Source organism: Staurois parvus, unplaced genomic scaffold, assembly GCF_062004578.1.
Source record: "Staurois parvus isolate SC_StPar_1 unplaced genomic scaffold, SC_StPar_1.0 ptg000204l, whole genome shotgun sequence".
NCBI lineage: Eukaryota > Metazoa > Chordata > Amphibia > Anura > Ranidae > Staurois > Staurois parvus.
This window is the reverse complement of record NW_028318000.1, coordinates 4,195,152-4,219,843: the sequence shown is the minus strand read 5'-3', so window position 1 is coordinate 4,219,843 and position 24,692 is coordinate 4,195,152. Positions and strand designations below refer to the sequence as shown.

At 41.0% G+C, this 24,692-nt stretch overlaps 1 protein-coding gene across 4 annotated transcripts in view; it reads left to right on the top strand.

Moving 5' to 3' along the window:
* Positions 1–24,692, top strand: part of PCDH7 (protocadherin 7) — a 971,513-nt gene that overhangs the window by 912,350 nt on the left and 34,471 nt on the right. The window lies entirely within an intron of this gene.

Here is a 24,692-nt window from a genome sequence, read left to right as displayed (position 1 = left end):
TCATTGGTGTCAGTGGGAGGAATCATGCCCCATCATTGGTGTCAGTGGGAGGAATCATGCCCCATCATTGGTGTCAGGGGGAGGAATAGTGCCCCATCATTTCTATCAGTGGGAGGAAGTGCCCCGTCATTGGTGTCAGTGGGAGGAATTGTGCCCTATCATTGGTGTCAGTGGGAGGAATCGTGCCCCATCATTGGTGTCAGGGGGAGGAATAGTGCCCCATCATTGGTATCAGTGGGAGGAAGTGCCCCATCATTAGTGTCAGTAGGAGGCATAGTGCCCCATCATTGGTGTCAGTGGGAGGAATAGTGCCCCATCTTTGGTGTCAGTGGGAAGAAGTGTCCCATCATTGGTATCAGTGGGAGGAATAGTGTCCCATCATTGGTGTCAGTGGGAGGCCCGGAGGCATAGTGCCCCATCATTGGTGTCAGTGGGAGGAAAATTGCCCCATCATTGGTGTCAGTGATACCAATGAGGGGGCACTATTCCTCCCACACTGACACTAATGATGGGGCACTATTACTCCCACTGACACCAATTATACTTACATCGCCATGCCGCCCCCCTGAAAAGTGCCACCCTAGGGACAGGAGGAGTCCAGTGGGACAGGTAAGGGGCAGTGGGACAGGAGGAGCGCAGAGGTATAGGTGGGGGGCAGTGGTACAGGAGGAGCGCAGAGGGATAGGTGGGGGGCTGTGGTACAGGGGGCATGGGACAGGATCAGGCAGCTGGACAGGAGGAACGCAGAGGGACAGGTGAGGGGCAGCTGGACAGGAGGAGCGCAGAGAGACAGGTGGGGGGCAGTGGGGACAGGAGGAGTGCAGTGGGACAGGTGAGGGGCAGTGGGACAGGAGGAGCGCAGAGGTATAGGTGGGGGGCAGTGGTACAGGAGGAGCGCAGAGGGATAGGTGGGGGGCTGTGGTACAGGGGGCACGGGACAGGATCAGGCAGCTGGACAGGAGGAACGCAGAGGGACAGGTGAGGGGCAGCTGGACAGGAGGAGCGCAGAGGGACAGGTGGAGGGCAGTGGGGACAGGTGGGGGGCAGTGGGGACAGATGGGTGGTAGTGAGACAATGTGGGGTACAGGAGGGGGAAGTGGAACAGGTGTGGGGCAGGGTGACATGTGGGGGCGGGGGGCAGTGTGATGGATAGGACGCAATGGGACGGGGGAGGGAAGTAGAACAGGTGGGGGGCAGTGTATTAGGGGACAGTGAGACAGGACCGAGGGAGCACCAGTCCTCCAAGCACTTACCTGTCCAGCAGCGGCTCCTCCAGATGGTGTCAGGATCATTCCTGTGCCTGTGTCCCTTCTCCCCCACAATCTCCGGCGGCAGCTGCAAAGGAGCATCTGGCTCCGCCCCCCTGGCCTCGTCCTCTTCTGCTTCCTTCTCTGTGGCACCTTCTGGCCTTCCTGAGGATCCTGGCACAATGACAGCGGGCCCCGCCCCTCACGCGCTCAGAGCGCACACCGGGGATCCGCCCACCACTCCGCTCTCCTCTGCACCCGGTCCCACAGCCATGGCGGCCCTGCCCCTGTCCCTTTCCCACGGAAGAAGGGGGGCGGCACTGCCACTGTGCTGCCCCCCTGAAAAGTGCCGCCCTAGGCAAATACCTAGTTTGCCTCACGGCAAATAGGCCCCTGGGCACTGGTACTTGCTTGTTCCCAAGCCCCACTCTATGCTTCCATAAGACACATAGGGTTGTGGCTTGGCCCCGCCCCCACTGTCTCCTCATTGACTCTCTGGATTTGATTGACAGCTATGGAAGCCAATGTGTCCTGCTGCTGTATCTCAGCCTATGAGAAGAGAGAGACCCAGGACAGCTGAGGCTCTTGTGCATATTGCTGGACCCAGAGGGAACTCAGGTGAGTATTAGGGGGCTGTGGGGGAAGCAGCACACAGAAGTTTTTTTCTACCTTCATGCATAGAATGCATGAAGGTACAAAACCTTCAGCTTTTACAACCACTTTAAAGTGGCACTAAACTCTCATTTAAGAAAAAATACATTGGGGGTCATTTACTAAACCTGGAGCGTGCAAAATCTAGTGCAACTCTGCATAGAGACCAATCAGCTTCCAGGTTTTATTGAACAAGCTGAAGTTAGATGCTGATTGGCTACCATGAACATCTGCACCAAATTCTGAGTGCACCAGTTTTAGTAAATCTCCCCCATTGCATTCAAGTATGTATTCTTAACTTAAAAAAATACCTTTTATTGCTCTCAGCCTCCCCAAAATCTCCAAATTCGGTTAGAAGGTGACTATGTTTAATCTGCCTGCTCCTAGTGTATTTGGACTATTGACTGTGTAGTATGCATGGCACAGTGCATGTGACTGCAACTAATGTGCACAGCTCTCTCCAATTTCTTAAAAAATGATGTCTTCAGTTTGATGTCCAGCATAAGTCAACTCACTTCTCCTGGACAGTAAAGGGAGAAGCAGCACAGTGATTAGCTCATCTCTATGCTTTCTCCTCAAATCAGCATGCATCTTGTCAGCACATGAACTGATTGGATCCTAAGGCTCCATGCACATTGGGCGATTTAATAACGCTGGTAACGTTAGCTGTGTAAAGTCATGTTAAAAATGTGAGTTTTTCAGCATTTTTTAGCGTTTTTGTATTCGCGCTTAGCGCCGTTTTGACGCGTTTTTCGCATTTGCATTTTTTAGAATTTTTTTTTACCAAAAAACACTTTTTCTGTCAAAAAAAGTCCAAAAACACTGGTTTGCCGCGATTTACCACGTTTTACCGTGTTTTGCCATGTTTTTCAGCATTAGAACATTTTTAAAGCTAAAAAACTCCTCTAGAAACCCACTAGTCCTGGGGTTTTTTCCAGCCAAAAAACGTCTCTGCCAGAAAACGTTGATTACAGTCGATGTGTCCATGGACACATAGGACAACATGCTGGGGGGTTTACTGGCTGTAGAAAAAAACGTCAAAAGCCAAAAACGTCCAATGTGCATGAGGACTTTTACTTACATTTTTTGCATCTAAATATTTAATGACACAGAGCAGCATCAGTTTGTGTCTTTTATTTGCCTAGAGTTTTTTGCTTTTGTAGCTTTGAATAGAGTATGGAAAAGGTAGAATCCCTGGCAGTTTTTTTATTGTGGTTTGTGTTGCTCCTGAAAAGATTGACACTCTCTTCTATCATCCTGGTGACCACTGTCATTGGTGCAGACAGTGATGAGAAATCCAAAATATTAGGGTTGTCATAAAATACAAGGTATATAAAAGTCTTCCAGTTGGGACAATTATTCTATTGATAACTACATAGGAAAGGATTTCTCCTCACTTTGGAGAGTTTGCCACTCAATTCTTCTCATGTTTCTTGGATAAGAAGTGAAAGGAAATCTCTCCAGTTAACTGATCATTATCCATTTATTTGCCAACGATTGTTAGCCCTAGTAAACATCCAGATTTTCCAACAGATCAACTCTCTTTATTTGTACTTTATCATATACCTACTGTAGTTGTGCCATTCTGCAATCCATGCAGTCTTAGAAGCAGTGGCCACCTCCTTTAAGTTTTCAGCCGTGTAAATGGAGTCTTTTGCCCTCTTTATCTGGTGCTGAAAAAGTTAGTAGAAGTGACAAATCATGGTCAATTCCAACAAATGACATGGACCTTAGTTTGACAAATTGGTTCCCTATTGTGTAGCTTGTGATATAGTAATTGTGCTTTATCACTCTTCTTATGTAGGTTTCTGGGCTAGTGCTAATTAAACAGGAGAATCTTCATGAGAATAATTGTGTGATTTTCTGTATTTTAGCAGCTGTTCAGATAAATGATTGCACTTAAAGTGATATTAAAGGCTTGTGTTTTTTGTAAATAACACACATGGCATACTTGCAATGGTTTTGCAGAAAGCATCCCATATTCTCCTCTTCTTGGGTCCCCAGTTGGTGCTTTTGGCTCCTCCTCCCTGTTGAGTGTCCCAGAGCAGGACACTTGCTCTGGGGTCACTCGTGTGTGCTCACTTCCACACCTCCCCATGGCTGAGCCCTGCTCTCCCGCTTGCTCATCATTGACTGTGATTGACAGCAGTGGGAGCCATGGCTCCCGCCGCTGTGTTTCAGTCAATGAGGAGAGAAAGATAGGGGGCTCTTGTGTACATTGCTGGATCATGATCAGGCTCAGGTGAATAAGAGGGGGGGGGGCTGAGGGGGGAGCTGCACACTGAAGGTTTTTACCTTACTGCATAGAATAAATGAAGGTGAAAACCCTTCAGCCTTTACAACCGCTTTAAAAGATTCCTATAAGTCCTATAATGGGAATACATTTTTTGCTGGTTTATCGGGTCGCACTATGAAGTTTTCTTCTACTGTTTTAAACTTTTCTTTTCATGATGTGGAGAGCTGTCTAATATGATGTATTTGTTCAAGTGAACCTGCAGTTGTCCATTCATCTTCTATTCATCTCCTTGATAAGGCTAACTAGGGTATCAGTGTGGGTCTGAACATCATCTGCTCATTTGATTTCTTGATTGGAGATCAAAGTGTCTGGTAAGAGGCTGATTTTTTCTTTCGTGTCAAGCATTTGTGGACACCTATGCACTTTCAGTTGAAGGATTTCTTTAGCACACAGCACTGTGTTATTGGATTTGGGACTTTTAATTATTTAATATATGAATGTGGACTTATATCATTTCAAGTAATTTATGCATGTTTTTATGTAGCAGTATATATTCAATTTATTATTTTTTATGATTTTTTTAGTGTGCAGCGCACTCATTTTTTATACGTTTTGTATTTTCTGGTGTTCAGGGAAAGAGTAGCAGCAGCTCACTAATCGTTTCACTATTGTTTCAGAATATATATTTTTTTCACACATTTATATACATATTGTATTGTCTGGGGTGTAGCACAGGTTTTTTTTCCCTTTTTTTTTCAGTTTTCAGATTTTATTGTCAAAGCTTAAAGGATAAGTTCACCTTTTGCAAAAAAAAATAATAAATACACTATTATTTGCAGGTAAAAATAAATGTGCATTTATTATTTTGGGCTGCAGGAGCCTGTAAAGCATTACTCCAGCGATCAGCAGCCAGAAGTTCTCCTGCAGACTTGTCAGTATATCTGCTTTGCCGTATGGGATGTACAGGCAAGCAGATACACTGACAGGAAGATTCAATTAACTACTATGGCGATAGTTTGTTCCTTGAAAACTACAAGCTGACAGCTGCTAAGGTTGTCGGACTTGTAGTTCATTCATTCACAGAACACTGTTAATGAATGATGCAGCCATGTGGGCGGAGCCTCGCAACTCTGCACTGTTTTTAAATATTGACAGCTAGGGGAGGACAGGAGAGAAGTTACCTGTACTACTGTCACATGGAGGAGGGGCAGCGGGTATTGGCTGCAGCATTGGGAACATGTAACATGTTCCCAATGGTGAACTTATCCTTTAATTGAACAAGCTGAAGTTAGAAGCTGATTGGCTACCATGCACAGCTGCACCAGATTCTGAGTGCCCAAGTTTTAGTAAATCTCCCCTATAGTGTGCTCAGAATTTAAACAGATTAGTATAAAATTGAATAAAGGCATCAATAATATATTTGGTAAATGTACAAAGAACCGAATCACTAATAAATATTCTCGGTATGATAAAGGGTATCATGTGTCTGTTTAGCTAAAAAGGCGAGCAGACAACTGTTTTTGGGGTCCACTTATCTATTTTTTTTTCATAAATTAACTGCTGAGTCTCATCATGTATCATCCTGCTTCAGGGTGAAAATTTTTAAAGCGTAACTCCATTTATGTTGTGAAAAAAAACTACGCTCTGTGTGATCAATGTAGATTTTAACATTTTGCAGATTCCTACCTATTTCTGAAAGAAAAGCTGTTTGCTGGGTTATGTCAATGTGCAAAGTGAATCTGAATAGGAGTGTCTTTTTCATTATTAATCAGCTGTTGCAGTTTCAGTGTTCTAATGAGAAAAGTGGCAAGGTGTACATCCCTTTAGAAGTGATTAACCATTTGGGAATATCTCACCAAAAACTACATTTGTGTTGCCGAGGATGCCTAAAATATGACCTGTATCAGTGCAGACTTTTGGGAAAATCAGTGTGACGATCACACAAGCTGGAAATAACATTTCTGGGGAAGGTCTATACATCAACTGTGTACAGAAGGCCTCCAGGTTGCCTTATTGCATTGCATTTTTGGTAATTTACTGCAGCTGCAGCTTGAAAGAGAAGGGTCATTTTTAATAATATTCAATTAGAGTATAGTTTATGTAGCAATTGTATATTATATACAGTATATATCACCCTGCTGTGCTGTATGATAAATGTCTGTGAGAAATATCCATCTGTACTATTGCCCATGCCATGTATGAATGCTAATTCACCCTTCTGTGCTATATGGTAATCTATACTGCTATACTTATCCACCTATAACTGAAGCTGATTCATAACTATCAATATTCTTATTGGTAATTCTTACTACTTCCAAAATCTTTAACTCTGTCCATATTACTGTGGTGTTTATTTTGCTCTTATTGTCTAACCCAAATTTATGAGCTGATCATAATCTTTACAACTCTGTCCTCCTGCTCTCTTGTTGCCTCTTGTGGTCCTCCTTTGGTGTGAGAAGTTTGCCCTGCTAGCCATGTGTCTCTCCTGTGCATTCCTAATTGATTCATTGGCAATACCCCCACCCAGTTCAGTATAAATGTAGGCCTTCCTTATGTGAGGCACAGCCAGGGGCAGCATTGGCAATTATCATCTTGGATAAAGTATTGCTCTTGGATTACGTACTGCACTTTGGCTCTGCACGTCAGCGAAAGCAAAAAGCGAGAAACCTCAGCAGGCAACTTCAAATACTAAACAGACTACAGGTGACCTGTTTCCCCTTACAACTCTTTCATCTCATACCCAGTCTGCTTCTTCATCTCACCACTCTGTAACATGCACTCCCTACTCTTCCTTCTCACAGTTGGATCCTCTCTTTTCAAACTCTCTCTTCTTCACCCCTCTTCTCCACCCCACAACTTATATACTATATCAACACCTCACTCCTGTCTTCACCTTATTACTGTACTCATCAATTCTTGCTAATTCTAAACTCACATACTAATAAAACCTCCAAGACACTGGGACCTGTCCCTCCATATAAGTCATACTCCTGTATTACCTCTCTCACCCTTCTGCTTCTTCTAACATCTGGAGACATTTCCCCAAATCCTGGGCTGCCATTTTTTTCCTTTGATGAACACACCCAGCACTCCCTATCCTCTAACAGCAGCCACAATCCAAACAATCAGGTCACTATTCCTCTTCTTCATAGAACCATCCTCCCCTTTTCCTGTGCCCTTTGGAATTCCTGCTCTGTCTGTAACAAACTCACCTCCATCCATGACCTTTTTATCACAAACGCCTTTAACCTACTTGCATTTACAGAAACCTGGCTTCATGAATCTGGCTTTCCCTCGCCTGCTGCCCTCTCCCATGGTGGTCTCCTCTGGACTTACTCTCCTAGGCCTAGTGGACAGAATGGAGGTGGAATTGGAATCCTTCTATCTCCTCAAAGCACTTTTCAGGTCCTTTATTCACCTCCCTCTCTGTCCCTCTCCTCATTTGAAGTTTACTGTATTCATCTTCTATCTGCAGTTTCTTTAAGAATTGCTGTGATCTATCGGCCTCCTGGACTGGTAACAAGCTTCCTTGATGATGTCTCTGCCTGGCTACCTTACTTTCTCTCTTCTGGAATCCCCACAATCATTCTCGGTGACTTCAACATCCCTGTTAATATTAACACTCCTGCTACTGCTAAACTTCTGAGCCTAACCACTTCTTTTGACCTAAAACAATGGACCCATGCTGCTACTCACTCTAATAGTAACTGCCTCGACCTAGTATTCTCCTCCCTATGCACTCTTTGCAACCTCACCAACTTTCCTTTTCCACTCTATGATCACTTCCTCATTATCTTCACTCTCTCCTTGGCTCCCTGCTCAATGTCTTCCAACTACTGAAAAGTTACCAGTAGAAACCTTCGCTATCTTAACCCTGTAACAAATCTTAAATCTGCAACAGATTGTCTCTATGACAAACTCTCAACCCTGTCCTGCCCCAACCTGGCCACTTCTTTCTACAACAGTTCACTGTCATCCACCTTGGACACATTGGCTCCCCTCACTACACATGGAATTAAGCCCTGATCACTACAACCCTGACAATACCAGATGCCTCAAAAAAATGTAGCCATGCTCTTGAGCGTTTATGGCATAAAACTAAGACCCAGCAAGACTCCGACCAATATAAATCTGCCCTTCAAAAATACAATTCCTATCTTCACACTGCCAAATAGACCTATTTTATCATTCTCATTAAAACCCTCTCATGCAGTCCCCATCAACTCTTTTCTACCTTTAACTCTCTACTTTGTCCTTCATTATCTCCACCCACTAACTCACTCACTGCCCAGGAGATTGGTAATCACTTAAAAAATAAGATTGATATAATTTGTAATGAGATCTCCACTGTACATATACCTCCCTCACCCTATACACCTTGTCCACCTGCCCAATACTTCCCTTGTTTATTCCAGCTACTATAGAGGAGGTTGGTAAACTTTTTTCTAAAGCTCACCTAACCACCTGTACCCTGGACCCTGTTCCCTCGCAAATACTATGGTCACCTTCTGGCTCTATCCTTCACTCTTTAACTGATATCTTCAATCTCTCCCTTTCTACTGGCATCTTCCCCAACTCTCTAAAACATGCACTAGTCACCCCCATACTTAAAGAGGCCTCACTGGACCCCACCAATCTTAGCAACTTAAGACCAATCTCCTTACTCCCTTTTGCCTCCAAACTCCTTGAATATCTAGTCTACAACCAGCTGAGCTGCCACCTCATTGAGAATAACCTTCTCAATCCCCTTCAGTCTGAATTTCACCCACAACACTTCACAGAAACCGCTCTCCTAAAACTCACAAATGACTTATTAACAGCTAAAACCAATGGTCCCTATTCTGTACTCTTACTCTTGGAACCCTCTGCTGCCTTTGACACAGTTGACCACCCCCTTCTCCTAAAAAAAACTCTATTTACTTGGCCTCCATCACTGTACTCTCCATTGGATCGAATATTACCTATCTCACTGCACCTTCAGTGTTACTTACAACTCTACTTCCTCCTCTCCTACTCCTCTTACTGTTGGGGTCCCCCAAGGTTCTGTCCATGGACCTCTCCTATTCTCGATGTACACTTCTTCCTTGGGTCAGCTGATAGCTTCCCATGGTTTTCAATACCATTTCTATGTTGATGACACAGAAATATATCTCTCTACTCCTCAGCTCACCCCATCAGTTTCCTCACGTATCATTGATTTACTAACAGACATACCAGACTGGATGTGACACCACTTCCTAAAACTCAATCTATCCAAAACTGAGCTCATAATATTTGCTCCCCCACGAGCCTCTTCTCCTGATTTCTCGGTCAGGATCAATATCACAACTATCAACCCATCCCCACATGCCAGCGTAAGAGAGGTAACCCAGGATTCTAAACTATCTGTCCAGGCCCTCATCCAATCCCTGTAAAAATAATGCCACCTCAACCTCCGCAATATCTCCAGAATATGCCCCTTTTTAACCAGTGATACCACAAACTCCCAATTCACTTCCTGGTTATCTCTCGCCTTGACTAATGCAACTCCCTCCTCATTGGCTTAACCTTAAATTGGCTATCCCCCCTCCAGTCCATCATGAATGATGCAGGCTCATCCACCTTACCTACCATTCATTGTCTGCTACCCCTCTCTGCTAATCCCTCCACTGGCTTCCACTCACCCCTCTCACCAACTCGTGACCGAAGGACTAGCCAATCTAAAACTTTGCTATCACGTGCATAACAATGTCATGCTCAGCTGCACCCTGCACAAAGATTTTCCAGCTAATGGACCACAATCTATGTACCGCAGCCTGAGAGCCATTGTTACTGGTTTAGGTTAATTACACAATTAACCCTTCACACTGCCACCACCACCATTTTGTACAGAGTAGGAGGAAACTAGCCAATCTTAGCAGTAACACTATGGTGTTTGAATAAGCATCTGTATACACACTGTCAACGCAGGCAGATGTATGCAGACGTTTAAAAACACAGTAGTGCTCCTCAGAGGCAGGGGTTCTTAGTTTGCATTAAAGAGCTTTAGAAACAGTTCAACACTTTTCAGAAAATAGGATTTATTACTAAAAAGGTAAAAATGGTGCAATAAAAATACTTACAGAAAAAGACCCAGGCTAGAACCAAAATCCCTCACAAGTTATACCAAGGTCAATAACCTTCCCTAGGTACATGTGGCATCCTATCCACTGGCAGGATAATATGCAGAACAATATTCTGAACATCCAGAAATCACATATGACATATCTGGCTGTGACGGCTAAGGACTTACTGCTTTCTGCTCTTGGGTAGTCGTAATCTAGGGGTGTAAGGTATCAGGTGACTTGTATTAAAATGACCTCTCTGAATATATGTCTTGTTTTATGGTATGTATTACCTATGAGAAATTACGAAATTGTATGAAAAAGTGTTTTCACATGGGATGCAGGTTTTACTGCTATTTCGGAATGCATTTGAAATCCAGTGACTGACGGGTTTATAGCTTTACGATCAGCTTCAGAGCAAGAGTTTGCCAGACACACTGGAATCAGCTAACTGGGTTTACAACCATGAAGGATATCCAGCTGTGTCCTGTGCACTCCAGAATCCAGCACACAAAGACCATGAGGCACTGAACAGAGAGGGAGGGGGGAGCTGATTTGGAGTAAGAAATGATACAAGTTGGAGGGACTTTACCAAAATGGATGTTCGCGTCCATATTTTTAATGTACATTTGCTACACTAACAACAACTTACAAAGCGATCCACAACTCTGCCCCCACCTACATCACCAACCTGGTCTCAAAATACAAACCAAACCGCTCTCTTTGATCCTCCAAAGACCTTCTGCTCTCTAGTTCCCATGTAACCTCCTCCCATGCTCTCTTCCAAGACTTCTCTTGAGCTTCTTCCATCCTATGAAACTCCCTACCCCAATATCTCCTAATGTATTCACCTATAGACGATCCCTAATAAACTGCCATTTATTTCCTCCAACAGCTCATCCCCCACACCTATTATCTTTTGTATCACTCAACCCTTCCTCTTAGATTGTAAGCTGCTGTAACGAGCAGGGCCCTCTGTAACTGTAATGTCTACCTTCATTTTGTAAAGTGCTGTGCAAACTGTTGGAGATATATATATATATATAATGCACTACACACATATCAGTGAGAAAATGGACCCGGGTACACAGCAAAGCCTGTAGTACAAAAATTCTAAAAGAGACAGTGGCACTTATGGGTCTTCATGACCTTGTGAAATAAAATCTTCACTGTGCATACATCTTTCAAGACCATGAGTGCCACTCTCTCTATTGAAATAAATAAATAAATATATATATATATATATATACATATATATATATATATATATATATACTGTATATATATAATTTTGTAATTTTATTTTTTTTTTTTGCTATATTTCTTACCCCATGAAAGTGGAGTTACCCTTTAAACTCATGTCATGATGGGAGAACAACCGCCAGAAAGCCTTGGAACTAGAATCTGAATGGTCTTCTGAGGCTTGGAAAAGACATTTCCATATATTTAACTTCAAATGTGAAATATTTTATATATTTCTTAACAGAGACATTTTGGATTCATGAACAGCACTGTAGCTCAGCTATGTCAGTTTTTTTTGTATTTTGTTTTTGTTTCTTTTGTTGTTGTTTTTTCTGCTATATTACTTTCCTCTTGAAAGTGGCGATACCCTTTAAACTCATGTCATGATGGAAGAACATCCACCTGAAAGTGTTGGGACTAGAATCTGAATGATCTTCTGAGGCTGGGACACGGCATTTCTATATATTTGACTTCAAATGTGAAACATTCTATATATTTCTTAGCAGATACTTTTTGGATTCATGGACAGCACTGTAGCTCAGGTTTTTTTTTTTTTATATGTGATACATCCACGTTAAGAGACTCGTGATGGAAAATATGCATAAAATCACATGATCCGATATCACATCCCATGGGTTAGTCAGAACTGCTTCTCTAGTAGACATACTATTATTATTATTGTAATACGCAGCACATTCCCAGCAAGCGTTAAGCTCATTGTCAGTCATGGTACAGCAATGATATAATTTCATGCATGTCATAGCAGCCAGGCTCTCAGGTGCAGCTCCCACACAACATATTAGAATCAGCTTCATTCCAGCTTGACTTGAAAATTAGAATTCAGCACTTTTCTTCATTACATTGTTAATCAGCCGTATTCCAGTCTTCCGGGACCAAAGATATTTTGTGGCTGCTAAAACAAATCAATAAATAAACGAATCCCTCCAAAAAAATATTTCCAGTCTTCTTTTTCAAGTTCTCTCAGGGATTTTTTATATGCTGACCATCTGAGCTGAAACCCAATGAAAAATAGAAGTGTATGGTTTTCATCCACATAGGTATATCATGAGCGGTTAATTGGCTCTCCTTTTAGTAAGCATCATTTCACATGATTAAACTGAACTTCTTAACATAGCATAAATGGCAAATGAATCGCCCAGATCTGTGCTACTTTTCATTCACTGTTGCAGACTTTTTCCTGACTGTTACTTAAAAAGACAAGAAGTCTCCAGATATTTATTCCCTTACTCTAATTCACATGCTTCTGCACCGGAATCTTGCATTATTTAGCAGATAGTTAAAATGTATGTCACAGCAAAGAGGTTGCTTAACTTTTTAAAATCTTTTGAAGGTATTTTACTGCACATTAAGTATGATTCAGTGATCCCTCTGCTCCCAGTTCAGGGTTATATGCATTTTATTTCAGACTTTAATGTCTAACACGTTTGAAAGCCATTTTACCTTCAATGCTCTAGTAACCCTACTCAGCCAGTGATGTCATGAGCAGTAAAGGCTGCTGATGGTGGACAGAATGACTGGAAGCTCTGAGGGTTGGAATATCGGATGTCAGAAGCATGATGGAAAATCTGGGATAGGCACAGATAGGAATAAAACCCTGAGGTTAAACCAAAGAAGGTACAGGCTAAAATCAGGATAGGAAATCAGCCAAGCTAAGGGAGAAACTGGAAAATCCATAAGAGGCAAAGAGACATTAGTCAGTTTTCTTTATTGAATAATTACAGAGCAGAGACCTGGAGTGTAGTGGTATTAGCAGACCAGTAGGTCATGACCCTCCAACCATTATTACCAGCCTGTTTGTTTCATTTGTTCTGCTCGCATTGTTCAGGAGGTGAGGAAGGAACACTGTTTTTTTAAGAAAATATAAGCTAACTGAATGACTGTAATTTGCTATAGCACCAAGGGTTTGATTTACTAACTGAAGAGTGCAAAATGTGGTGCAGCTCTGCATAGCTCTGGTACCATGCACAGCTGGTCCAGATTTTGCATGCTCCAGTTTTAGTAAATCAACCCCATTGCATCTGTATAAAACCTTATTTTATATATTTTCACCTTTTATTCATCTTTTGTTGCACCCCAGTGCTGTAAATCTCCTGAAGCCTCTATGCAACAACACTCTGTTTACATAAATATATGTAAACTCCATGTAGTATGCACTCCAGCAACAACTGCATGCCATTGCTCAGGGAGGCTTTTTTCACTTCAAGGTTTTCTTTGATTGACATTAAAAAAAACATACAGATAATATTGAAAAAATGGAGAGTGGGAAACTTGTTTGATGGTGACAATTAGGGTTGCGCCAATACTGGTATCGGTGACAATACTCATTATTTGCACGAGTACTTGTACTCGTGCACATGCTCCGATGCCTAAAACCTATACCTTTACGGTATGATTTGAACCCATACAAAATGAATGGGCTCAGATTGTACTGCAAAACAATAGCATGCGATTTGAACAGGGATGCAGTGTGATTCCTGTTCAAATCAAATGCAGTTTCACGCACCGCTACTGTGTGGACCCAGGCCTGACATAGTGATTTCAGCCTAGGTTCACACAGGAGCAGTGAGGGAAACTGCATGTGATTCGGATAGGTATCACACCACATTCCTGTTCAAATTGTATACTATTCTTTGCAGTTCGATTTGAGCCCATTCATTTTGTATGGGCTCAAATTGCACCACAAAGGTATCAGTAATTGGTATCGGCGAGTACTTGAGTACAAGCATCGGTACTAATGCTCATCAGTAAAAAAACATATCGGTACATCCCTAGTGACAATAATGGGCCTGTATTATGTGTATTGAGATGACAAACTAAAAGCTTCAAGTTCGCCTTTGGAACATGTTACTTGTTCCACCCATTTTTAGGGTGCAACATGTAACATGTTCGAACATCTGTACCCCGCACCCTGGATGCCACCCTTCCTATGACATGGCCACATCATTTATTCACAGACTTGTAGTTCTCAATAAACTATGAGGGTGCTTGAGAGGGCTCTAGTAGTTCATTGATTCTTCCTTCCCCCACGTAACTGCCTGCTCCCGTGAGCTATGGGCACAAAGCTATCCTGAGAGTCCGCAGGAGCCTGAGATTGCACACACACAACAGATCGCAATTGAAATGCTCTGCAGGCTCCTTAAAATATAATAAATATACATTTTTTTTTACCTGCAAAAATGTATTTATTTATTTATGTTTATCTCAAAAGGTAAACTTATCCCTTTATTGCAAGCCCATGTGACAGAGTGCCAACATAAGACCACAACTGAGAGACAGGCAAAAAGTGTTTGCTGATAAATTAACAAGTTTGAGCCTATATGAGATTCTAGAGATTGGTCTTGCTTTCATAAACAAACATTGTTACAAAAAATGGTAGGGTGGACAGTAAATTCACTTAAGCTTGTGATTGGATGAGATTATCACTCTACTCTCTCTTCCTCTCCTCCTCTGAGGATAGCAATGTGCAATGCAGAAAAGCCCTAGTTAGCTTTTATAGCACCACTCTCTCTCTCTCTCTCTCTCTCTCTCAGTGCTGCTGTGCAGGGGGATTACAGGAAGTTATCAAGACAGATTTATACTGCTTCTCTGTAACATTACATTTATCAACACACCTAATTACACTAAACTGCACTGCACATCACTGCTGCATTAGGTTACATTCAGATGTCTGAATATCTACTGCTAGCTTGATGCATTCAAATGCAATAATACAAAGTATTTGATCCCCTGCTGATTTTGAATGTTTGCCCACTCACAAAGAAATGATCAGTCTAAAAATCGAATGGTAGGTGTATTGTAACACCGAGAGAAAGAATAGCAACAAAAAATTCAAAAGAAATGCATGTCTAACAAATTATGCACTGATTTGCATGTTCATGAGGGAAATAAGTATTTGATCCCCTATCATTCAGCAGGATTTCTGGCTACCAGGTGTCTTTCCTATAGGTAACAAGCTGAGATTAGAAGCAGTCTCTTAAAGGGAGTGCTGCTAATCTCATCATGTTACCTGTATAAAAGACACCTGTCCACAGGAGCAATCAAACAATTAGATTACAAACACTCCACCACAGCAAAGACCAAAGAGCTGTCCAAGGATGTCAGGGACAAGATTGTAGACCCACACGAGGCTGGACTGGGCTACAAAACTATCGCCAAGTAGCTTGGTGAGAAAGTGACAACAGTTGGTGCACCATGCAAGATCTCACCTCATGGAGTGTCAATGATCATGAGAACAGTGAGGAATCATCCCAGAACTACACATGAGGATCTTGTCAATGATCTCCAGGCATCTGGGACCACGGTCACCAAGAAAACAATTGGTAGCACACTACGCTGACAAGGACTGAAATCTTGCTGTGCCCGCAAGGTTCCTCTGCTCAAGAAAGCACCATCTGAAATTTGCCACTGAACATCTGAATGATGCAGAAGAAGACTGGTTGAAATGTTGTGGTCAGATGAGACCAAAATCAAGCTCTTTGGCATCATCTCAACTCGCCGTGTTTGGAGGAGGAGGAATGCTGCCTATGACCCCAAGAACACCATCCCAACTGTCAAACATGGTGGTGGAAATATTCTTCTATGGGGGTGTTTTTCTGCTAAGGGGACAGGACAACTGTACCTCATCAAAGGGACGATGGACAGGGCAATGTACCATTAAATCTTGGGTGAGAAGCTTCTTCCCTCAGCCAGGGCATTGAAAATGTGTCGTGGATGGGTGTTCCAGCATGACAATGACCCAAAACACACGGCCAAGGCAACAAAGGAGTGGCTGAAGAAGAAGCACATTAAGGTCCTGTAGTGGCCTAGCCAGTCTCCAGACCTTAATCCGATTGAAAATCTGTGGAGGGAGCTGAAAGTTCGAGTTGCCAAACGTCAGCCACTAAACCTTAATGACTTGGAGAGGATCTGCCAAGAGGAGTGGGCCAAAATCCCTCCTGAGATGTATGCAAACCTGGTGGCCAACTATGGGAAACGTCTGACCTCTGTGATTGCCAACAAGGGATTTGCCACCAAGTACTAAGTCATGTTTTGTGAAGGGGATCAAACACTTATTTCCCTCATGAACATGCAAATCAGTGCATAATTTGTTAGACATGCATTTCTTTTGAATTTGTTGCTGCTATTCTGTATTCCAGTGTTATAATACACCTACCATTCAATTTTTAGACTGATCATTTCTTTGTGAGTGGGCAAACATTCAAAAATCAGCAGGGGATCAAATACTTATTTCCTTCACTGTAAGTACCTCTTTATATCTACCTGGATATAAGTTTTTAATGTATTTACTTAAAGTGGTTGTAAACCTCAGACATGAAAAGTGAATGAAGCATATCCCTGTATAGTGTGTACTTGTCTCAGTTAAGAGCACTGAGTGTAATTTCTGTCAGCTTCTTCGTTCCTTTGCTATAAGCAGGAATCACTTCTGACAAGCTTTCCTGACAACAAGAGAAAAATGGTGACAGGAGAGGGACTTCCAGCAGATTGACAGCCTCAGCTTCTTCCTGTGTGCTGTGTGGAGAGGGTGTGTCTCTTCCCTCCAATCAGTTTTCAGAGCTCTCCTCCTCTGCAGAGTGTAACTTCAACTCCCTGCCCCCTTTATACTGAATTCTAGAAAAACTTTATAAACTCAGCACTCTGAATGGATGTAGGAAAAAGGAGACAGCAGATAGACAGGTACAACTTATGTAGGAGGATTTGTTTCATCTCTGTGTATTACCTGAGGCCAGTCACTTCACTGGGTATATATATGAGTTTATAACCACTTTAAGAAAAAAAGTAATAATAATAATAATAAAAAAAAATATCCTCAGCTCTTTCTTCTAGATTTCTGAAATTGATGGGTCATCAATTGAAGGCAGGAGACCATTTTCTATTGTCTTCCATTCAGTGCTCACACAAGCACTTGTGCGTACTGCTGGACAATTTCTCCATAGGATTAATTATATTGTATATACTGTGCTGGAGAGGCTCCGCTCAACCCATGCTGAACTGCCAGAGTCAAAGCACACCAGTTATCTTTTATTTTAAATCAACACAACAGAGTTGTAGAACCCTGGTGCCTTCTTGTATTATTTTGTTCTTGTTTATCCAAGGGGCATTAAGGAACCAAAGATATATGAGATCATTTGACTTCAGGGTATTTTGAACACTGTTTTCTGCAGTATGTTAATATGGCTAGTGCATAGTGGTAAAACATGCTGCACTGTGATATGGCTCTATAAAGAATACCTGACACAGGATAATGAAAGGCTTTCTTTCTCAGTGCCATGTTTACTTGACAATCTGTAAGAAATAAAGCTAGCGTAATTGTTACAGCAGATTTTTCCCCATAGACAACAGCTCAGCTGAAATTCTCTGTACAGTTTAAATTAACTGAATTTGTCATGGATTAGTGAATGTGCAAATCAGCAGTCTAGAAAATCATGTAGCTGCTTGGGAACGTAGTAACAGCAGATAGAGATCCGGAAGTTGAGTCAGGGTTATTTAGAATAGGGAAGATTTCGAACACTGGGATTTTCACTGCAGTGGATGGACCACACTCTAGTGGAAGAGAACAGGAATGACAGACAGGACCTGATTAATCTGGATACTAAGGAGTCTCAGCCAATGAATTGAATTCAATGGTATCCTCTGCCTAAAGTCATTTGCTAAGAGACAGAAACAATTTCTCTGGCACGGTGTTTGATATACTTTGTCAGACATTCATTTACTTGTCCCCCTAATGCAGCTAGAGGACTGAAGATTTACAACTCGGCAACTTCACATGAAAGGAAACTCCACATTTCATTAGATACTGGCTTCAGATGATCATAAACCTCACAAAAAGGTGTTAATTGGGTTAGCTTATTGCAGTTTTGGCAGATATGTCGAAATTCTGGGAGAATTATCGGTACCTGCAGGAATTTGTTTTACACATGTATGTCAAAAAGATATCAAGTTTATTAGGCTAGTGTTTTTCAATTAGGAAAATTTCAGTTCCTGTCATACGCGTGCTTGTAGAAGAGACCCGGGCTGTCTGAATAGCTTACTGTTTTAATTTACTCAGCCAATGTCTCAATGTCCCACAATTCTACATTTTTTTGTTACTTTAATTGTTAACTCAAGAAACACTTTACCGCAATGATCTAAAACGTTTTTCCCCATTTAAAGGCAAAAAAACATTGCTTTTACTATTTTTGCCATTGTAGGATTCCTGGGAAAAGTATCCTCAGTTGTACAAAGTAGACATGGGGGGGTTGGAATGAGATTTTGATACATTCTTTGTACAGAGACATTATTAACCTTTTATGGCCTGAGGTGATTAAAGCTTAGGTGTCAGACCCAAATTACCAGCATATGTCAGTTAACATGACAAGAACTCTGTGGAGTTTATTTACTGTATAAAAATAATTTACTAAAACTAGAGAGTGCAAAGTCTGGTGCAGCTGTGCATGGTAACCAAAGTCTAACTTCAGCTTGTTCATTTAAGCTTTGACAAAAATCCCTGGAAGCTGATTGGTTTCTTTGCAGAACTGCACCAGATTTTGCACTCTCCAGTTTTAGTAAATCAACCCTAATGACTAGCTGGGCAGTTTATCAGAGGCAACTAGAAGCACAAACAGGTGCATATTCCTAGTTATTTGATGCAACATTAAGCTTGTTTGGCTGTACTTCTCTTGAGGATCACAGGAGTACAGTTTGTTCTGCAACAGATGCAGCATTGGATTGATGCTGCATCCACCTAGGTAACTATAATTTAAAAAAAAAAAACATAATTCTCATTTAATTAACATTTTACAGCACAGTGTGAGGACTTAAAAAACACTTATTGTGGTCACAACATTTAACTTTAGATACTCATTTGTGCCATTGGGAACCTCCTTAATGTCAGAGCAGAAGCTAAATGAAAGCCTCCAGTTGAACTCCAACACTAAAGCCACCTCTCAAGCCCACAATCTAAGCCCACAATCTAATAAGAGTGCCTCAATGGTCAGCAATGGGGCTCTGATTGATGAGCAGATCATTGAGTGGAATGGGCATAACTCTAAAACAGCCTTACTTAACCTTTTTTATCCTAGAGCAGGGGTCTGCAACCTTTAAGACATAAAGAGCCACTTGGACCCGTTTCCGAAGGGAAAAAAAAGACTGGGAGCCGCAAAACCATTGCAACATTTATAACAAATCCGACACTGCATATATTGCAAAAAGCACTCTGGTCATGAAGGGGGTTTAAGGGCCCAGTAAGCAAAGGGTTAATCAGGACCACAGTGTATCTTCATAATCACAATCATAGCCTTAGGTCAGTGGTGGGCAACCTTTTTTTTCAACTGAGCCAAATCTCGCCAAAACCACGATTGAAATTTATTTTGACAGCCACATTTTTAAAACTGAAAATACATCCCCCATATAGTAATTCATCCCCCATAGTAATTCATCCCCCATATAGTAATTCATCCCCCATAGTAATTCATCCCCCATATAGTAATTCATCCCCCATATAGTAATTCATCCCCCATAGTAATTCATCCCCCACATAGTAATTCATCCCCCATAGTAATTCATCCCCCATATAGTAATTCATCCCCCATATAGTAATTCTTCCCCCATAGTAATTCATCCCCCATATAGTAATTCATCCCCCATATAGTAATTCTTCCCCCATAGTAATTCATCCCCCATATAGTAATTCATCCCCCATAGTAATTCATCCCCCATATAGTAATTCATCCCCCATATAGTAATTCATCCCCCATATAGTAATTCATCCCCCATAGTAATTCATCCCCCACATAGTAATTCATCCCCCATAGTAATTCATCCCCCATATAGTAATTCATCCCCCATATAGTAATTCTTCCCCCATAGTAATTCATCCCCCATATAGTAATTCTTCCCCCATAGTAATTCATCCCCCATATAGTAATTCTTCCCCCATAGTAATTCATCCCCCACATAGTAATTCATTCCCCATAGTAATTCATCCCCCATAGTAATTCATCCCCCACATAGTAATTCATCCCCCACATAGTAATTCATCCCCCACACAGTAATTCATCCCCCACATAGTAATTCATCCCCCATATTGTCTCAATTCACTTACCTTTGCTCCGCGCGTTCCTCTCGCTGTGTTCCCGCGCCGTTCTGGTCTTCAGGGCGGACTGAGAGAGGAGTTCGTCACTCTGCCCCGCCTACATCCTGGCTGCCCCACCTACATCCTGACAGCCAATGTTCCACGCTCCGCGGGCCGGATTTTTGAGGAGGGAGGGGAGCGGGCGCCCGGCACACAGAAGAGCCGCATGTGGCTCGCGATCTGCGGCTTGCCGACCACCTGGTGGGCAGTGTGCTCCGGAGCCGCAGCAAAGATGAAAAAGAGCCGCATGCGGCTCTGGAGCCGCGGGTTGCCGACACCCGTCCTAGAGTAACCCTTGAAATAATTTTCAGGTTTCCAGGAACCAGTGATAAAACCACTTCTTTAGGAGTAAGTGGGAAAATGCCACTTACATTGGTGGTGAGAGTTCCACCCTTTCAGAGAACTAAAAAGATCATTGGTGTCATGTTGCTTACTTTGTCAAGTAGCATCCTGGAATTAAACAGACACTATCAAATGTGAGGTCAATAAACCACAGTGAAAGGAACTCTAAGGGTTCCATAGTATCCTGGTTGAGAATGGCTGATCTAGAGTGTAGGCAGGCTAAACATTCAGTGTAACAGATTATCAGACTGATCAGAGTGGTCATAAACCTGCCTAACTAGGACATATTTCATCCTTAACGATTACCTACCTAGAATGCACTGGATATGACAGGTTATCTTTAACATGCAATTTTCTAGCAGAAGAGGCATAAAGAAGTGCAAAGATCAATAATGATGTACAACGTGCAGTGTTCCCCAATGACATGTCAAATTTTACCAGTCAGTGAGAGATTCATTCTTTTTGGCATTAATGAATTAAATATTTTTTAACCTATTGATCCTCTAAGCACAATTTGGGATATATAATTGTATTTATTATTTTTTATTTTTTTTAGACTGGACCTCTGACTTAAATAAAACCTACTCTGAAATGAATACTGAGGCTACTATTGCAGGCCTCTCCTGAATATTTTGGTTTCCTGTCTGGTGATGGCTTCAATAGTGTCTGTAGATCTGGGGATCTGATGTCACTCTGACATCATTGGCTGAATGCTTGCTCTCTAGTCAGTGACTCAGAAAGCGGTGAAGGAAAGAACCAGCATGGCAGCCAGTCAGAAGCTGCACTAGACTGAGAGGTGTGGAGAGTTTGATGGGCGGTAATTACTCCAAATATGGGAAGATCTCAGAACTCCTATTTTAAATGGTGACAGATCTGCCTATCCGGGGGTAGTCTATGTCTTAATATCTTCCACAGTAATTTCTTTTCCCCAGATGTTCTCAAATAAATATCACAGTTCCTACTGTAGCATGGCATTTGTTTTTTTAATTGTGTGACAAGTGTATATGATAGATAAGGAATATTACCTGTCTGCTGTGCACTGTGTATTACTTCATATTGCTACAGCCTCATCATTTTTACAGTGATTATGCTTGAAATGATGTTGACTGAGGAGTGCTGATTAATTATTTTCCCAAGATTTAGAGTGAAGACATTCTAATTGCACAATGTATTGTTTCAGCAAAGGATTTCCACATTCATTCAACAGAGACATATTTTACAGGGGAGAAAAAAAAATGTAAACGAACAATTTGACATTGTGACAGATTAATACTTAATCATTAGAACAGCAGAACAATTAGACAGCTTAAATGTGTTCTACATGCTAATGTCTATATCACTTCAGGAATCCACATTAAAACGTTCTCCTTTGCAAGGTCTGTCACTGTTTGACTGATCTAACTAAGTCAGTGACTAACCAAGGATTTAACTGGATTACCACTAGGCTGGCAACAATTACACTTAATTCCAGGAAATTAAAATCTGGGGAATTACGTTATGGCTAGAAAGGTCACTTGTCTCAATAAAATACTGTCAAGGGATAATAATGAATGCTGGGATATTTTTTTTAATGGCTAGTAAAATCTGAGCTGATGTCTAGGTCTTAGCAGTTACAGTATTTGGCAGGCCCTTCAAGAGGACCTGTGACATCCTACACAACAGCAGAATATCAGGTATACTGGGATAATTATATAGCATACAAAAAGATAGCCACAAAAACAAAAGAAAATCAGGTTTTAGTTGTTTGCATCCGATTAGATAATCAATTATTCTGTTTTTTTATGAGTCACTGCCCCTTTGCACATTTCTCTTTACTATAATTAGGTTAGCTTATATGAGTTTTTATATTTATTTATTAGGGATGAGCATAAATGAGAATTTTACTTCCCTGAAAATTGGAAGATTATGGCAAAATGCCACCATTTTGGCAAAAGCCATTGGAGTCAATGGGCAAGAAAAAATATACTGTAGGTAGTGTTGAGTGGCTGTGTGGGTGAAATGAGCTTTGAATGGTTTCTAAGGGTTAGGAAGTTCATAACAACTATGCTAGAAATGTTCTTCTGGCAAAAAGTAGAACCTCTATATAAATATCATTTTTTTTTTTACAGAAAAGTATAAAATACATAGGGGAAAAAGGTAAAAATAAATTAATTTTACAGTGACAGTACACAAAAAATGATCAACTACACATAAAAAAGAAAGCACTAATACAAATAACACTAAATAAAATAAACTAAGCTACCCTAAATACATTAAACATCCCCTACAAAAAATAAAGACATTTCTTTTAAGCAAATTTTGCCTAGGTGGCTGAATGTACAAAACTGTGAATGTGTGTGTTGGTAACATTTCACAAATGGCAAAATCCACATAGCTAAAATCGCTGGACTAATCCCTATTATCCATCTAGATAAAACAAAACAATGCCCAGAGTCCCCTTTTGTATAGGTGTTGTACCAATGTATTGATACAAGGCAAATGTAATAGTGGAGACACTTTATAAAAATATCTCAAACAATAAACTTGTGGGTATAAAAGCAGTTTTTAATTTACAAGCATATACCAATGAAGCTTCAAGAATTGTAATTTAAAAGCATGAAAAGATTCATAAAATATTCATGAATTAAGTGGTGGGCCCACCTGTGCCATGGGACATGTAGCTGCTTCACATTGTTGGCAGTTATTTCTTCCATTGATTTCTCATTTAAATTTATTGATACAAAAATACTTTCAAAATGTATACACATAAAAGTACACATGTCCCTAAAATCATCTGTAGGTTTTCATTAATGTTACAATGCTGTAAATGATCTACAAAACTGGTGAAAAAGCACACAGACTTGCACTGTTAATAGATTGTTAATCAGCACAGAAGGTACTGGAATGTAAAATTCCTTAGAATTTTATTTCCTCTGGATAGGAAGATCTTTACTGGCCTTCTGCCTTTTTAATTACAATATAATGACTGTTCTGGCAACGGTGTAAAAGAAACCTAAATCACTACTGCTAATGATTTACTGTAGTTTCTGTGCTTGCTGTCTGTGAATTTGATGGAATTTAATTATTTCTCTTCATGACAAAGATTGGCTTATAGAGGAAGTACTCTAGAACAAGAGAAGTCTTTGATATGTGTAAGAAAGGGACATGTTTGGGAAAGTAATGCAATAATTTGGAATCATGGAGTGAATAAGAGGTGTGCATAACAAGGGAGCACAAAAATTTAGTAACATTTTTTTTTTTTTTTGCTATGTATTTTTTTTTTGGTTATTTATAGCAAGTCCTTGAGTGTTAATTGTAAGCACATCTCATTAAAGGCCAAGTTAAAGTGATATTTGATTTTTTTTGATGATTATGGGGGAAGGAGTCTTGGGCTTGAGTTTACTAAATGAGTAGAAAACTAACTTAGTCCAATAAAATTTAAATATTCAGTCACATGCAAGAACATTTAGAAAAGGAAACAATTTCTTTGCACAAAATTGGAAGATTGAACTGAACGCATTTCTCAGCTAAGTGTACATTCTGCTCATTTAATTTACCAAACCATCTTAGTCTCTTGCCTTAGTGATGTTACAATTTCCATAGATTTGTTTGCGAGTATTATTAAGGATGTTGAGTTAGTTTTAAAAATTATTTGTTTCCAATATGCATAAGCAGTCACAAGTACACCTCCTTAACTAAGGCAGTGAAACAAATTGGGCAATAGTCATCTGTAAGGTGCAGTAACAGATTTCAATGTCCTTTGATCAGATCAGTTAAAGTGT